Genomic DNA, 17,382 nt, shown 5'->3' on the forward strand with positions numbered 1-17,382 from the left:
ACAGCCCGATCCACAGTCCTAGCAAAGCTTAGACCCATGGAGGTGAGGAGAGATGTGGGACCGGCCATCTTGAAAAATCGACGAAGTGCTTCCTGTGCAGCTCCAGAGGTTCCCTCGACGCTGTGCTTTGGGGTTTGAGAAGCCCCAGCCCCAATCAGCCTGTGCTCCAAAGATCACCTCTCCACACTCTCCGAGTGCTGCATTGGGCCCTTTTGCACTTTTCCTGCTTGACGCATTGTCCGTTCACTTGCCCGTTGGCTAGTGGCCTCTGTGACGACGAAACACCACAACTACACTACTGGTCTAGTTGCTCCAGACTGGCCCCAGCTCCCCTGAAAAGGAGCCATCGATCTGACCTTCCTGGTCTGATCAAGAAGACATATTTGAGTCCTGCGTGGGTTGCCTTTGCCAAGGCTTGGTGACTCCGAATCGAGTACCGACACCGCCGACAGCAAGAGCCTTCGTGGGACAGCTCGTGTTCACCAGATGGTCATCCTCGATCTTCCTGGTCCACGTGGCAGCAGAGACAAACACCTCAACATCACTTGATCGCAACCCAACATCGCCTGGTTCCTCGCTGGTCACTGGCTAGTGACCTGAACATTGTCCCCTCTGCTTTCAGGTACTCTACATCTTCGATCCACCCTTGGATCCAACCGGACTCCTCTCTCCTGGCCGCCTGCAGCATCTTCATCTCCAGGCTCCATAGAACTTCACCACGAAACACGACATACTTTGGCACCTATGCACCCGCTTCCTGTGGGTGAGGTAACGATATAACTCCGGTGCTCCTGTAGTGGTTTACACCTCTAGTGTCCTAGTTTCAAGTGGCTAAGTTCTAGTCCAGTCGGAAGTCTCCGAAACCTATCACTTTCTGATTTTTACGCACCATTGACTTGTATGGTAAACGCGGTTGCCTATAGACTCTGCACCCGTATCCTGTGGGCCTCTCCATTGCTGTTTTTTCTACATAAGCTGACGAGCTTCTGGACGAGGCACCTGTGTGCTGGGCAACGAGGCCCGTGACGCTTACGAGGCGGCCTTCTCTTCCACCCCTATTGACTTCTCTACTGAAGAGGGAAGATATCCCGAAACCCGGGCGATGTCCCGGGTCTAGAGATCGGGGGAATAACAAATATCTACTTGCACCTACATAGGTGAACCACTTACGAACTTTCAGTAATTCTTCGAACTTCAGGCACTTCACATGCCAGAGTGCTTAGGGGCGACCCGGAGGAGGGGCTAGCAGTGTGCGGTGCATTGCTGTTTTCTCTCCCGACCTAACATTCGTTAGTCCAGTGTAGGCCCAGCGATGCCCATGGCCCTAGGCCTGTTCATTGTTCGTGACGTGGAACTTATACCACTTTCTTAATATATGGTTTGCATGGCCACCCGGCCTATCCATAATTGTGCAGCTTATTGTATGTTATACTGTGTCCTTTGTTTAACGCTTGTGCTCCTGTGCTCATAAAGAGTTAAGGGGATTATTCTAGAAATAAATACATATATTTTGTAATATATAACTTGTGTGGTGTCCTTTCATTTGGTAATAAAAGGGATTGCATATGGTAAAACAGCTGGCTTCACATGCCCTCTTGAGTTTAGCCTAAGACTGCTTTTGTCCATGCTACCCCTAGGATAGCTGGTCTATAAGGTTGACTTACAACCAATCACCATAAGGGTCGTTTGGACTGGTGCAAGGTGCTCACTAGAATAGTGAACAGCATATACCAGGCCAACTTCTCACACTGAGGTATTTAAATGTGTCTCAGGTGGTGTGAAGGACCCAGCACATTGATACACCCGAAGTATAGCTGTGTTTTACTGCTTGCCTTCTGGCTCATGGCGGTCTTGCTACACCACTGAGCATATAACAGTTACAGTCAGGGCTGGTTTTTTAAAACATTTACTCCGGGAGCCCATAAATTATGAGTCAAGGTGTGGTAAAGGAAAGGCGGTGAAGGTATGAGTGGTTGAGCTTGATAAACAGTCTGCCAGTCGACTTACACATTTATTTATTTTTTAAATCTGCCTCAAAAACATTGGAAAGAAGGACATATGTGACAGTAAGTCTCTTGCCAGCTTACTTAATTGGTCTCAAAGAAGTGTCATTTTGAAATATCTTACAGATCATTGTGGGCCCAGGAAGTTTGAAGGGATTATAATGTCAGGAAGCTAACTCTAGTGGTTAGCACAGATCTGGGAGCTCCTGTGTTTTGTCCACTCGCAGTTTTGACTCATAAAGTAGCATAGATGATTCAGTGGCATAATGAAACTTGAGGGCCCCCCTGTGAAGTACCTGGAGGGGCCCCGCACGACCCGGACCCTTTCAGGAGCTCTTAGGCCAAAGGCCGCCCCTTTGGACAGTGTCAGAGGGGCCCCCTGGAGCTTGGAGCCCCCCATCCCAGTAGGGGCTGCAGGAGCTAATATTACATTACTGACAGTGTCATGGTCACTCCTAAAGGTAATAAGATGTGCCTGTATATTTGTAGGTGCCGTGGGGTACAGGACCTTCCACCTTTTGCACAGGTGAGTGTACATGTGTGTCTTAAGGGAGCCCTTAGCAGGATAAATCTACAGTTTGGGTGCGGAGGAGATGCTGACTGAACTCTTCAGGACAGAAGAGTTTGAGTCTCTTGACAGTTTGCATTCAGGTACTTGTGTCTTCTTGGATGGGGCAATAGGAGGTAAAGTGCTTCAACACCTCGTCTAGGGTAGTAAGTGCTACATAAATGCAATTTCAATACAATTCAATACAGTCTAGCTAGTTTTGTGGACAAGGGCACAATCTTGTGACGAGGATTCAATAGTGAGCAAGAAATGTGTCATTGAAGTCGATGTGAGAACAAGATTAACCCCTTAAGTGCTGATGACGGAACCGCTCCGTCATCAGCTGCGATGGCGCTGTGCTGATGACGGAGTGGTTCCGTCATGGCCCGCCCGCCGCTCATGCGCGGCGCGAATTCCGCGCCTGCGCTGAGCGTTCTATTGAGCGGAGGGGGCCATGACGGAACCGCTCCGTCATAAGCATAGCGCAACCGACGCTGGTGACGGAGCGGTTCCGTCACCAGCATGCGCCCACCGCTCTTCCGCCCCGCCCCCTTAGCACTGCGGCGGAATAGCCGCCGCAGTGAAGGGGTTAAATGTCTGCCATTGAGGTGCATAGCTTACAGTAAGTGCTGGAAAGAGAGTGGTTTGAGAATAGCTGGGCTCGTGTTTCTTCAGGTTAATGTTAGAGTTAACAGGACATTGAGGGGTGGTGCTGTGAAGTTCCAAGAATGATCTCCTTACTTCTAGAGGACCTTACATTGGGGTAACATGCAACTTGAGGTGTGGGATGCCTGTTGTGTCCCGACTGGAAGGCTTGGAGTCCAAGGGTAGGATAGGGATCGAGGTGAGGTACTTGTTGAGAAAGAGACTGACTAGGCCACCTCTGGGAATGCCTGTGGCATGTTCGTCTGGGTGAGGTGATGAGGTTGGCACTAGAGTGATCAAATAAGGCGGTGACAATGATGAGAGAGTGATGAAGGAGGACTATGAGTGTAGTGGTGTGAGAAGGAACATTGGTGTTGGTTCCCCGAGGTACAGCACTAGTACCTGACTCTTAGCTTTGGGGACAGTTGCAACAGTTTATGGGGCCTATTTTCAAAGGCATTTTGGAATACATAAAGTATCACTCTGTAGTACTCTTTTACATACTTTTACATACCTTTTTTCAATTGGCCCCAGAACATACAATAAAAAGGTATTAAAATGAGAACACATAGAAAAAAGAATGCCCTCTTTTCAATTTTAAATAGGGAGTTGGAGGTTTCAGTGACAATTCACAAAAGCTTGCAAAAGAACGTAAAAGAGTATCTCCTGTAGAACTGCTTCCTATACTCATGAATGCTTTTGTATATAGCCAGAATCAGATTATTAATGTTGCACCATAAAGCGTAATTTTTCGAGAAGATCCTGGATTTCAATGTATTATGAATATATGAAGTTTTAAAGTTTTATGACATTTTTTCATAAACAAACTTTTGAACTTGATTTCATTATGGTATTTTATACCACATATTTAAGTGGCACATAACGTGCTTTGCTCATACGGTGCAATGTTGCTGTTACAGGGCTGGAGGAGGAGAGTGCCATTCCTTGCAGTCAAACCGGAGTCTGTTTTCTCAACGCGATGTGATAATAGTAGAACAATTATGTTAACTGGTTGTCACACTTCCTGCTGGTGTAACGGGGGTGGACCCTAAACATAAACACCCTTGTGTAAGAGTGAAGATTAAAGACAGCGATGGGGGCTAGATTCCACAGTGCTGCTGTTAATAAATGTTTCCATTAGAAATAGACTGATCCCTTCCTAAAATTAACCCCTTAAGTCAAGTCAAGTCAAGTCAAAATTTGTATAGCGCACTACTCACCCAGAGGGTCTCAAGGCGCTTTGGGGAGGGGGGTTTCGTTATTTATCAAACAGCCAGGTTTTGAGTTGTTTTCTGAAGGAGAGGTGGTTCTGTGTAAGGCGGAGGTGGGTGGGGAGAGAATTCCAGGTTTTGGCCGCTAAGTAGGAGAATGATCTTCCTCCCATGGTGGCTCTTCGGATTCATGGAATCGCGGCGAGGGCTTGATTGGACGATCGTAGTTGGCGGGTGGGGGTGTAAAAGGTCAGGCGCGTGTTGAGGTAACTGGGTCCTAGGTCGTAGAGGGCCTTGTGTGCGTGGGTGAGGAGACGGAACTTGATTCTCTTGTTGACGGGGAGCCAGTGAAGGTCTCTCAGGTGGCCGGAGATGTGATTGTGGCGTGGTAGGTCTAGGATGAGTTGGGCGGAGGCGTTCTGAATGCGTTGGAGTTTTTTCTGTAATTTGGCTGTGGTTCCGGCGTATAGGGTGTTTCCATAGTCCAGCCGGCTTGTGACAAGTGCTTGGGTGACCATCTTTCTTGTTTCGGTGGGATCCATTGGAAGATCTTTTGGAGCATGCGTAAGATGTTAAAGCATGATGACGAGACGGCGTTGACTTGTTTGGTCATTGAGAGGGAGGAGTCTAGAATGAATCCCAGGTTGCGAGCATGGTCCGTTGGTTTGGGCGCGCTGCCAAGGGCCGGTGGCCACCATGAGTCGTCCCATGCAGAGGGGGATGATCCTAGGATGAGGACTTCCGTCTTGTCTGAATTCAGTTTTAGGCGGCTGTTCTTCATCCATTCGGCTACGTCTTTCATTCCTTCGTGTAGGTTGGTTTTGGCGGTGTTTGGGTCTTTGGTGAGGGAGAGGATCAGCTGAGTGTCGTCAGCGTAGGAGATGATGTTGAGGTTGTGTTCGCGTGCGATGGCTGCGAGGGGGCTAATGTAGACGTTGAAGAGGGTGGGGCTGAGGGATGATCCTTGTGGTACTCCACAGATGACTTCGGTGTCCTCTGATCTGAAGGGGGGGAGGCGACTCTCTGGGTTCTTCCGGCGAGGAACGAGATGATCCAGTCCAATGCTTTTTCTTGTATCCCGACGTTGCTGAGGCGTTGTACAAGGGTGCTATGGCAGACCGTGTCAAACGCTGCGGAGAGGTCCAGGAGGATGAGGGCAGCTGTTTCCCCATTGTCGAGTAGTGTTCGGATGTCGTCTGTGGCTGCGATGAGGGCGGTCTCGGTGCTGTGTTTGGCTCGGAAGCCGGAGTGAGAGGGGTCGAGGGAGCCGTTAGACTCCAGGAAGGCGGCGAGCTGGTTGTTGACAGTCTTCTCCATGACTTTGGCAGAGAATGGGAGGAGTGAGATGGGGCGGTAGTTCTTAAGTTCGGTAGGGTCTGCTGTAGGTTTCTTCAGGAGGGCGCTGAGTTCGGCATGTTTCCAGCTTTCCGGGAAGGTAGCGGTGTAGAGGGAGCAGTTGATGATATCCCGGAGTTGGGGTGCGATGATGGAGTCGGCCTTGTTGAAGATGTGGTGGGGGCATGGATCGGTTGGTGATCCGGAGTGGATGGAGTTCATCAAGCGGATGGTGTCTTCTGTGCTGATCGGGGTCCAGGCGCAAAGGGTGGTGGTGGGGGGGCTTCCGTTCGGTGGTGAGGGGAGTGAATTGTTCGGCGAAACTGTTATGTATGTCAGCGATCTTGCTGTGGAAGAATGAGGCTAGAGAGTCGCAGAGGTCTTGAGAGGGAGTGATGTCGTTGGTGCCGGCGCTGGGATTGGTAAGCTCTTTGATGATGCTGAAGAGTTCCTTGCTGTTGTGGGCGTTGTTTTGTTGAGTCGATCCTTGAATGCTGATTTCTTGGTGGATCGGATCAGCTGGTGGTGTTTGCGGGTGGCGTCCTTGAGGGTGGTCATGTTGTCTGTGGTTGGGTTATTTCGCCAGAGGGCAGGCATAAAAATGTCTGTAGCAATATTTAAAATTATATGGCACACACACTTAAGTAACAGTACACAAATCAGTGGTGTATGCCTGTTTTCCCTCATAATGATGAAAGGCGGAGCCAGTTATGGCGGAATCCAGTATGTGACCTGCAGGACGCACATGGATATCCAAGCTATTGACACGATATCACCATAGCTCAGCTTAGCATTGCTCAACACACCGAGCTAGCTTACCAGACTACCCAGGGCTAGACCACAGAAACGTTGCACTGATGAAAAGGGAACATTAATACTTTCCTATCATCTTTTGCTTGGCGATACAGATTGGAACAATCAGATTTTATCCAGTCCGTATTACAGAAAGAATTTTGCACCAGGCCAAAAATGTAGAAAACAGTTTGTGAAAGAGAATGCTCCCGCATATTGATTGTAAATCATTTGAGTCATCAATATTTCAACAGTGAAATCCTATTCCACAAAAACTTTAAAACATAGGGCAAACTTATTTTGCACTATGTTTCCTCTTTTTTAAATAAAAAAGGGATTTCGCTTCAAAAGCCTGTGTTTTGCATTCCACTTTTAAATATGTAAACAGCAAAAATGGTATGGTGTAAATGTGATCCGCGGTGCAAATTAGTTCAATCATAAGCAGCAAAAATCGTACCCATTAAGTATTCAGTTTTTGCAGCAGGGCAAAGTTTCTTTAATAATGCCCCAAAGATAAAACATTTACTTTTCTAGTCTTACGAGCTTCTTCGAAGGCATATCACACCCAAAAACCTTACAATCAGTGAAATGAGGACTCAGTCAGGAGCTCTCAGGCCAGGGGGCCGCCGCTCATGCACAATGCCGTAGGGGGCCCCCTGGAGCTCAAGCAACAACCCCCCCCCCCACATCGCAAGGGCTGCAGTGGCTGAGTAGATTAAGGTGCCTGCACATCTTGTATCATGTGGGTTACAGATTGGCAGTTAACTTAGAGAGGTAAGTAGGTTACTGGTTTTGATGCTGATATAATTTGTTACTTTCGGTTTAAATGTTGGAAGCCTTCTAATATAGCCTTATATCCCACTGTAGCAGGCTATTCTGGCCATTAAAGGCCCACTACAGCGTTACAGGCCAGAGCCGAAGGCGTGGCCCTTTAACAATAGAGTGGAACTTTAATGCTGATGTAGCCCAGCTACGGAGGGCTATAAGGCTACTAGAACCTTCACCACTAGAAGGCAGAATGTTCTAACAATTAAAACAAAGGCCTCACGGGCTCTGCAAGGCCATTGTTCAGAGCAACACCTGTGAAGGACAACATACCGGCCATTAGAAGCCCAGAGCACTCCATTGTTTTCAATGGGGATCCCAACATTCCAAATGTTCTAATACAGCATAGTGATTTATTTATCTGCATCAAGCAGCTGCATGCAAACTGTAAGTCATTGGTTTGAATCCTTTTTGTTTTCTGTCAATATGTTATTATACTAAGATTGCAAAGAAGGGCTCTTTCGGGAAGTGATAAAGTCTTGTTCGGACAAACAACTACAATCACTGCGTTATGTTTTATACCCTGACTTTGTGTTTCTTCCGACCATTCACTCTTAAAATATAATGCCTACAAGTATGATTGATATGTGATTCCTACACCTTATAACCTTCATTATCGTATGTGACATTTCCTGTATTTTTTATTTACACACTTTAATGGTTTATTGTGCCTCTGTGTGTGACATAAAGTGTTCTGACACCCTACCCTGGGATGAGTAGCACTGTAAAGAATTACATTACAAAAATGATGGGTTCAATTTAAATCAATATTTCTGTAAATACTCACACAGACAATGAATCGCGCATTCTTACAGTGCAAGCTCATCTGTTACACAAGGAGTTGACAAAGTTAAAAACGTGGCTGATATCGGTATTCGGGAGTTGATACTTATAGATCAAAATTAAAAACCCCACAATAAGTTGGGTAGAGAACAACAAGAGTGAAATTTCGACCAGACTCACAGTGAAGATGAGTGCCGGACAGGTCATTGTGTCACATTGGGATTTTCCCCGTGGGCTGCAGGCTAGGAGCTGGATGGACAGCTGTGGGCCAACCATGATAGTCCCTTTGTCCCATTTTAGTCGCAGTGTGAGGCTGGTTTGAAATTTTTTTCCAAGGCTGGGTTGTGTTCCCTGTTGAAAATGATGCTGATTCGCGCATATCCCCCGATATGAACGTCAATTCACCAAAATGTCAGAGAAAGCGGAATGACATCACAAACCCTTTGACCTTCACTTTCACCAACACACATACTTTCACATACACACACACACACACTCTCTCTTGTAAACACACACTCATTCGCAAGCACACACAATATACAAATTTAAAAGCATTTTTTACCTACCTCAGCTGCCAGAGAAGATCATATTCCAGCTAATTGTACTCCATTTGTAATTGCACTAATAGTGAATAATGCAACATTATGCACTATTAGTGTAATTTAAAAAAATTACAGAAACCCCAACCGATGTCCAGAAGGACGAGCTGCCACTGTGTTCCTGGCTCTAATTTTGCCACCTCTGAGGGCAGTTGTCACAAAGGCAGTGCCAGGGGTTATAAACGGCACACCAGGCTCACTGCTGTGACCCCTGGCGACCCCTAAATGACGTCCAAGGACCCCGACGCACCAGGGCATGATTAGGCCAATGGCCTTCAAGAACTGAGAGGTTTAGAGGTCTTTCCTGCTTTTCCAAAAATGTTTTTCAAGTCTGGGGTGGATGGGGATACAGCTTCAGAAGATTAGTGACAGTATCATTGAGAGTTGAAAACAACCACACAACTTATTTTGCTCCACAAATTAGGAATGTTTATTTCCCAAGTTAAAAAATAAAATTGCCTAATGCAAAAAAAAGTGTTTGGCTTTATTATTAGCTACAAAAGAAGGGTAAAGCACTCTCTTAAAAAGCCTCAGTGCCTACATCAATCAACAAGCTCTTTTTTCTCGCACTGCCCGTGCCCTTGAGACGCCTGTGAAAGTGTACAATTTGCACACAACGACCTTAATGACATCATGAAGAAAACCGTTTAAAGAACAGCAGTCGAGAAAAACAGGATCTTGCTATGTAAACCAGACAAGAGCAGCCATGGTATAGTGGCTTAACTGCGCTAAAATCTGGGGTTGCCCACTTGTGCAAATTGTGTTATCTTGAGCAAATCCCTTAATTTCACAGCACTTTAGGTTACTCATTAACTAAACTTGAGGTCACCTGGATGTGATTGAGTTTATACTTGGCTTTATATACAAAAAACACAAAGGGTCGATTCACAAATTGCATTGGTAGTTCGTTTTGTAGTACCACAATAGCCCTGATACAAAGAATAGGCTTGCATATAGTATACAATTGCTCATAACATAATAATATGTCTGTCCCTTCATTATAGTGCACAGCACACACCGCAAATCGTATTTTCGACTTATTCACTGCAATGTCAAAAGTGAGCATAGGTTAACTCAAAACTACTCAGGAACTCTTCTTTCAGTTACTTACTTGTGTGCAATGTTATGACCATCATTGTCTTATTAGCACATTTAACTGTTTGCTTTCTCCTGCTTCCCTAAGGATTTCAAAAAACAGGCTACAATTGAGCTGGACCCTTTGAGATGCCAACTTTAGAGCTGGAGAACCAGGTTCGAGCCTCCGCGTTCGCTCAACACCCTGTGATTCCAGGCGAATCCCTTAACCTCCCTGTGCCTACCTAAACAAGCATTGGCATAGCCAATAGGTCTTGCATTTGGGACCTTATAAGTGTTTAGCCATGCAACAGTTGGTTTTGTTGCACCAAGGATAATCTGCTGCATACTTATACAGTCCAAAAAGAGAGACCTATTGGCTATGCCAATGCTTGTTTGTTTTTTGCTGCTGTTTTGTTTAGGTTGCCAGATCTACCGGCTGGTGGTGTCTGTGCCAGGTGAAAGCGTGCACTGACGGCTGGTGGTGTGTGTGCCTGGTGGAAGCGGGCACTGACGGCTGGTGGTGTGTGTGTCTGGTGAATGCTTCCACTGACGGCTGGTGGTGTTTGTGCCTGGTGAAAGCGTACACTGATGGCTGGTGGTGTGTGTGCCCGTTGGAATCGTGTGCTGAAGGCTGGTGGTGTGTATACCTGGTGGAAGCGTGCACTGACAGCTGGTGGTGTGTGTGCCTGGTGGAAACGTGCGCTGATGGCTGGTGGTGTGTGTGCCTGGTGGAATCATGCACTGATGGCTGGTGGTGTGTGTGCCTGGTGGAAGTGTGCACTGACGGCTGGTGGTGTGTATGCCTGGTGGAAGCGTGCACTGAAGGCTGGTGGTGTATATGCCTGGTAGAAGCTTGCACTGACGGCTGGTGGTGTGTGTGCCTGGTGGAAGCGTGCACTGATGACTGGTGGTGTTTATGCTTGGTGGAAGCGTGCACTGATGGCTGGTGATGTGTATGCCTGGTGGAAGTGTGCACTGACGACTGGTGGTGTGTATGCCTGGTAGAAGCAGGCACTGACGGCTGGTGGTATGTGTGCCTGGTGGAAGCGTGCACTGATGGCTGGTGGTGTGTGTACCTGGTGGAATCATGCACTGACGGGTGGTGGTGTGTGTGCCTGGTGGGAGCGTGCACTGACGGCTGGTGGTGTGTATGCCTGGTGGAAGCATGCACTGACGGCTGGTGGTATGTGTGCCTGGTGGAAATGTGTACTGATGACTGGTGGTGTGTGTGTGCATAGTGGAAGTGTGCACTGATGGCTGCTTGTGTGTGTGCCTGGTGGAATCATGCGCTGATGGCTGGTGGTGTGTGTGCCTGGTGGAATTGTGCACTGATGGCTAGTGGTGTATGTGCCTGGTGGAATCGTGCACTGATGGCTGGTGGTGTGTGTGCCTGGTGGAATCGTGCACTGACGGGTGATGGTGTGTGTGCCTGGTGGAAGCGTGCACTGACGGCTGGTGGTGTGTATGCCTGGTGGAAGCATGCACTGACGGCTGGTGGTGTGTGTGCCTGGTGGAAGCGTGCACTAACGGCTGGTGGTGTGTGTGCCTGGTGGGATAATGCACTGATGGGTGGTGGTGGTTGTGCCTGGTGGAAGCGTGCACGGACGGCTAGTGGTGTGTATGCCTGGTGGATGATGTGTCCACCTATAGTCGAGCATTGGAGTAGTGGCCTTTATTTGGTGTGCCCCCTCTCTTACAAGTGAAGGCAATAATCTACTTCTGCTGTGACAAGCGGCACTAGTTGTGTCCTCTGGATGATGCCAATCTTAATTGCTGCTGCATTCAGTGGGTGGGGGGCCAGGACGAGGGGTGGACCTTCAGTAGTTTTGATTCTCCGGTGATGTGTTCCTCTACTGAAAAGTCAAGGTTATGGTAGTTACAACTGCTTGGTGGCATTTTACCTTCCTGTCTGCAAGGACTGCAGTCTAGTGTCCTCTCACAGAGGGAGGATTGGTTTTCTCACCTGAAGCTACCAGTGAATGAGATATATCTCGCAGTGGCGCTGTAACTAGGGTGCTGGAGTTGCTGAAACCACTCTAGATAACCTTGAAAGAGTTTAAACAAACAATGAGCTATACCAGTGGTTCCCAAACCTTTTACGACCTCAACCCTATTTTTAGAACGGCAAGCATTTGCGACCCACTAACTTTACTAGACACGAGGCAGTGCGATTTCATAAAAATAACAGCTATTGTTTGTAAACCTCACGTCCTTAACCACACCCTTCAATAATCAACTGTGTCCAGTATATGGATCGGCCCAGAAAAGTATCAGATCATGACCTGCATTGGAGTGTGGAGATGTAACACCTTTCAAGGTGGAGTGCTGGCCTGTGGCATCTGTTTACTAAAACCACAAGGTTTCTGAAAAATCTTGGTGTTGATGCCAGTGATTTTAGAAAATTTGAGAAACCTCCATCTGCGGCAGAGTATGAGGTATGGGCTTGTATCCACTTCTGTGTTAAAACAAGGTCCAGTGGTGCATTTTGGAATCCATATATATTTTTTGCAGTTTTATATATCACGAACCAGGCCAAGAACAATGGAGTGCATTACATGAGCACCAGATTACACTATACAAGCTAGATAGAAGCTTTTGATGTGTTTTCGTTCCACAGGTATTTGAAGTGTTTTGTGATTTGAAAGGCTGACTATCAAACAACTTCTTTTGAAAAACTGCTGACAATTACTTAAACAGGAAGATGATGTAATAACAGAGGTAACTTTATCATGGTGACACTTTTACTGGGGTAGGTGAGTGTGTGAAAAGAGAAGGCTACATCAAGGCAACACATTTTTTGGTACACATGTAAGTAAAACAGGTTTCCTTTGCAAATTATTCTTTACAAGAATTTCTGAATATTCCGGTATCATTCTAAGCATTGGTATTTAATTTTGAAGTTTGATGGCACCAAATATGTTGAATCAAAACAAATAATTCCACAATTTTTTTCTTATTTTCCCTTTAAGGCCACCATGCCTTGAATGGCCGAGTCACGCACGGGGTTTGACTTTCAAATATATAATTGTGTTAGCGATTTTTGGTGGTAGCCCACATAATAAGGGCTCAGTCTGCAAAATTTGCACTTGAGTGATTGATTTTCTTACACCCCACAACTCTACAGAGCTGCTGCTTCAGTGCACGATTTTACCATGGATGTTAGGAAGCTGCCAAGTGCCTACAGCATTCACAAAGAGAAAACAAAGCTGCATATTTAAAATGCAGTATCATGGTCCTCATTGGGTATTTCGCATGGTGTGTAGCGTTTTATTCCAGAGGAGCGAGCAGGAATTGTAATGAGGAGCCCCATGGACCAGGAATAAAGAAAGGGGCCTGGAGTAAGCACTACTCCAAAGCCTCTGTCCCACACCTAAGAGCATTTAATCAGTCCTTCATAGATCTACACCACTGGTTTCTCCGCCTGTCAACAGTATCTTCACTGTAAGGGCTCCGGACCTGCCCTCATTCCCACTGCTGGTGGTCTCCTGACCTGGGGCATTTCAGTCCTAAAGCAGCCCTTCACAGGTGCTCACCAGCAAATCGCCCAGTGACAGCATTCCACTCGGCGGAAGCCACAGAGGGCAGGGAATGCGTGAATACTTATCAAACAAGCACGCGAAAAGACAAAAAAACAAAAAAGACGCAAGCACAGTGGAGGGCGAGGGGGCAACGTATGGGGCAGGATTACAAACACCATGGGAGAGGGGAGCAATAGGAGAGCGGCGGAAGCAACAGAGGGCAGGGAATGCGTGATGGCACCAAATATGTGAGTTGAATCAAAACAAATCAAACCACAATAAGGTGGCTGTTTAAAATATGGCAGGCGGTCTGTCAATCCTCTTATGCAGGTGAGATCTTGCTTTGTGCATCCTGTTGCTAAACCGCCCACCAAATCCTCCTTTTATTTGGCAAAGAACTTGAAGCAAAAATGCGTGCTGGGCAAGCTGCTCTGCAGGGTTTGTTCTATTTAAATAAGCATCTCTAAGAAATTTCTTTGATGTGCTGGGAATGTTCTCCTGGCACTTTGGGCGTATTTTCTTATTTTCCCTCTGATGCCACCATGACTTGAATGGCCGAATCACACACGGGGCTTGACTTTCAAATATATAATTGTGTTGGCGATTTTTGGTGGTAACCCACCTAAAAAGGGCTCAATCTTCAAAATGTGCACTTAAGTGAGTGGTATTCTTACACCCCACAACTCTACAGAGCTGCTGCTTCAGTGGCCGATTTTACCATGGATGTTAGGAAGCTGCCGAGTGCCTACAGCATTCGCAAAGAGAAAATAAAGCTGCTGGTGATATCTGACCTGGGGCATTTTAGTCCTAAAGCAGCACTTCACAGGTGCTCACCAGCAAATCGCTCAGTGACAGTATTCCACTCGGCGGAAGCAACAGAGGGCAGAGAATGAGTGAATACTTATCAAACAAGCATGCGAAAAGCCAAAAAAAACAAGCGCGAGCACCTCGTACGGCAGTAGGGGGGGAGAGACGAGGGGGCCTGCGCGATTCACTTGCGGGAGCCAGTGGCTGGCGCCTCGATAATTGATAACATAAAGGCGCCAGCCGCTCGCTCCCGCAAGTGAATCGCCACACGTGCACGCGTTGCCATTGAAGGCAATGGAACGCGTGCATGTTTTTGGCTGAAAAGCCGTACCGATACCTAAAGGTCTTTTTGCCTATGCAGCACATGTGTGCTGCGTAGGCGAGGCATAAAAAGGAATGTGTCCTTGTAAAGCTTAACTGGTGCTCATGTAAAACGCATTAATACCTTCGGGTCGAGATTGCACTGTATCAAAAACTGCAACAACAAAAAATAACATCTAAGACTAAGGTCGTATTGGCCAAATCCTTTGGTTACCTGGTTTAAAAATAAAAAAATAATCAATCAGTTCCCATTGTAGCCGTTATTCACCATCTTTACATTTTCTTTATGATTTATGATGGTGGTATTCACTTCAAAAGGAGATGAAATACATATATCAAAACTTAAGGGGTTGTGATCACTAAATTTAATAGGCACTAGTTTAGAATCAATAACTGGTACTAATATTTCAAGTGACTTTATAATAATTAAATGTCCACTATTTGTCTGAAAGCAAAGACATAATAACTTACACTAAATCTACCCCTAACTGAATAGTCGGGGTAGTGTTCGTGACAAAAAGAAAATAATAGTTGGTATCTCACAAATTCCATTTAACTATGAGGTCAAGATGGAATGTACCGTGTTGATTAGTCTTGCTTTCAGACAAATATTTACCAGAGCGATTTTGATGCACTGTGTACACAGTCAGCTCAAATGTCTCTTGTTGTAGCATTGCCATCACCAGCTAAAATGAGAGATGGAAACTTTCCAAAATGTTTCGATATAGCGAACAGAAATATCCAAAATTCGTGCCAATCTTCGAAAATGAATATCAAAAGAAGTATCTTTATAAAAATTGATAAGCAAAAGTTTATTGCCCTTATTAAAACTCAGTGCAAGCACCTGCACATTAGAAGGACCAGTAAATAGTTCTGTAATAGAGGCGTTGACGATGATAGCAACCCCAATGAGAAGGCCCTGTTTGACTCTCCCCGGATGGAAGGTGTTGCGGGAACCACATAGGTAACAGACCCAAAATCCATGCCTCTTGCAGCAAAGTAGCACCATATAGATTCAATAAATCAAGCCACTCCCTAGTGCCTATATTTGATCTTTAGCATCAACATTGGACGCTGAACTTGAACACCCTTCAGAGTAATTATAATATCTAATTATATCAAATTTTATCCTAGAGGTAACAGCTAATGGGAATCAATGGGAATCAATAAGTATCTTCCCGGGAACTTGATAGCTGAAATCTATAGAACAGTGCACAGACAGCTGGTGATATCAATGGAGGCCAGTTAAACAATCGCAAGGGGACACTTGGGGCCTGATTTAATGTTGGACTGTCCTATCTTTTCATTGTGAGACTCCACATTTGTGAATAAACTCCTCGTAAATCCCTTTGTGAACAGCAAACAATCATAAAGTTACACAAAAGTGTAAGTTTACCTTTGTGAATCAGGCACTTAGATTGTAGAGTTGGAACACAGACCATGAAATGTGATATCAAACTATTGACCTAACAGTGAGCGCTATACAGTCTTTCTGCACAGATTTAGGTTAAATATCTACCCGGTCAACCAGCCTCATCAACACGACTTCATCAAACTCAAGGAACCTGTTTGCCATATTTATCTGTAGCCAGTGCATACTCTTATTGTCTAATTGTGCATAGTTGTCACAAGGATACTCTGAGAAGTGGAGAAACCTCTGTCAAAAGGATATCATAAACCATGGTGTCTGATGGCAGCTGTAGGACGAAGAGATTTGGAGTTTTCCTTGTACTGGTCCTCTGAACATAACAACAAGAAGACACTTCATGTTTACCGGTATTTCCCCAAACCTCGTTCATTGAAATTAAATTCAGTTTATGTGTTTTCCTCCTTATTTTATTAATGACCAGCTGTTGATTATGCACTATCAGAGGATGCTATGTGAATATCAGATTCAGCTATCATAGACTCCTTGATTTCTCACTTTGCTCGGAGGTTGAACTGGAAAAAGCCTTTGCAGAGCAATGAGATCACCACAAACAACAGGGTGGTATTATCCACTTGGGCAGTATTTAGAGGTAGTTCAGTTTGCACTATCCTTTCATTATTAGTGCTGATTGCTTTTCCAGAAAGCAATCAAACGTCGATATAGGTTGCCGCTTCCTTCCTAAGGGGTTCTTAGGAGAAAGAGGCACAGACTACGTTTTGTCAATGGGTGCAAAACTCAGTAAATAATGATAATCTTAGGAAACTAAAATGCAGAGAACAAGGGCCAAGAGACAGAACCTGGCCCTTCCGCCCCAGTCACTGACTGGCGATAGATGGGCCTGTTCTCCGTCTGTACATCACCAGACATGGCATGGCGAATTAAGCATGCTTCCTGTCCTGCAGAACAGGGTGGCTTCTTTAATCCTCCATGCGATGATGGTGGGTGTGGTTTCCATCGACAGAACCCCCGTTGACTCTGTCACTGGAAAACTTCCTCCTTCACCTGAAGAAGAAGGGGCCATCGAAGTAAGAACATTACACCATTCACCCTATTTAGGGTGGATGGTGTGCTCTCTTGTTTTCTTGTTTGACTGTGAGAGACAGAAAATACATAATGAACCCCATGTCCTGGGAGAATACTTCCATAGTGTGGGGAGTCTTTAGTTTTTTGTGTTTCTGAAACAAACTCTATAATTTAAAATGCAACATTTCACAGATTAGTGGAATGTGACAGAAAAGTGAGAGCGTGAATGAAAATATGAACACGAGGAAGTAGGTGACATGCAGAACAGAGGGTGTCCCTCAGTTTACCATATTTTACCATAGTGTCAAATTTGACTCATTCACCTATCTCTTTATTAGTGATTTTCACTCTGTATTAACATGCACATGCTATGTTAATTAATGCATTGAGTGCATTGGTATGGGCTGATACCATTAATGCTGCCTGCCCCAGATGAAGAAAGGGTTAATGAGGGCCTGGCATGCTGT

This window comes from Lissotriton vulgaris, chromosome 3_1 (genome assembly GCF_964263255.1).
Source record: "Lissotriton vulgaris chromosome 3_1, aLisVul1.2, whole genome shotgun sequence".
Classification (NCBI taxonomy): domain Eukaryota; kingdom Metazoa; phylum Chordata; class Amphibia; order Caudata; family Salamandridae; genus Lissotriton; species Lissotriton vulgaris.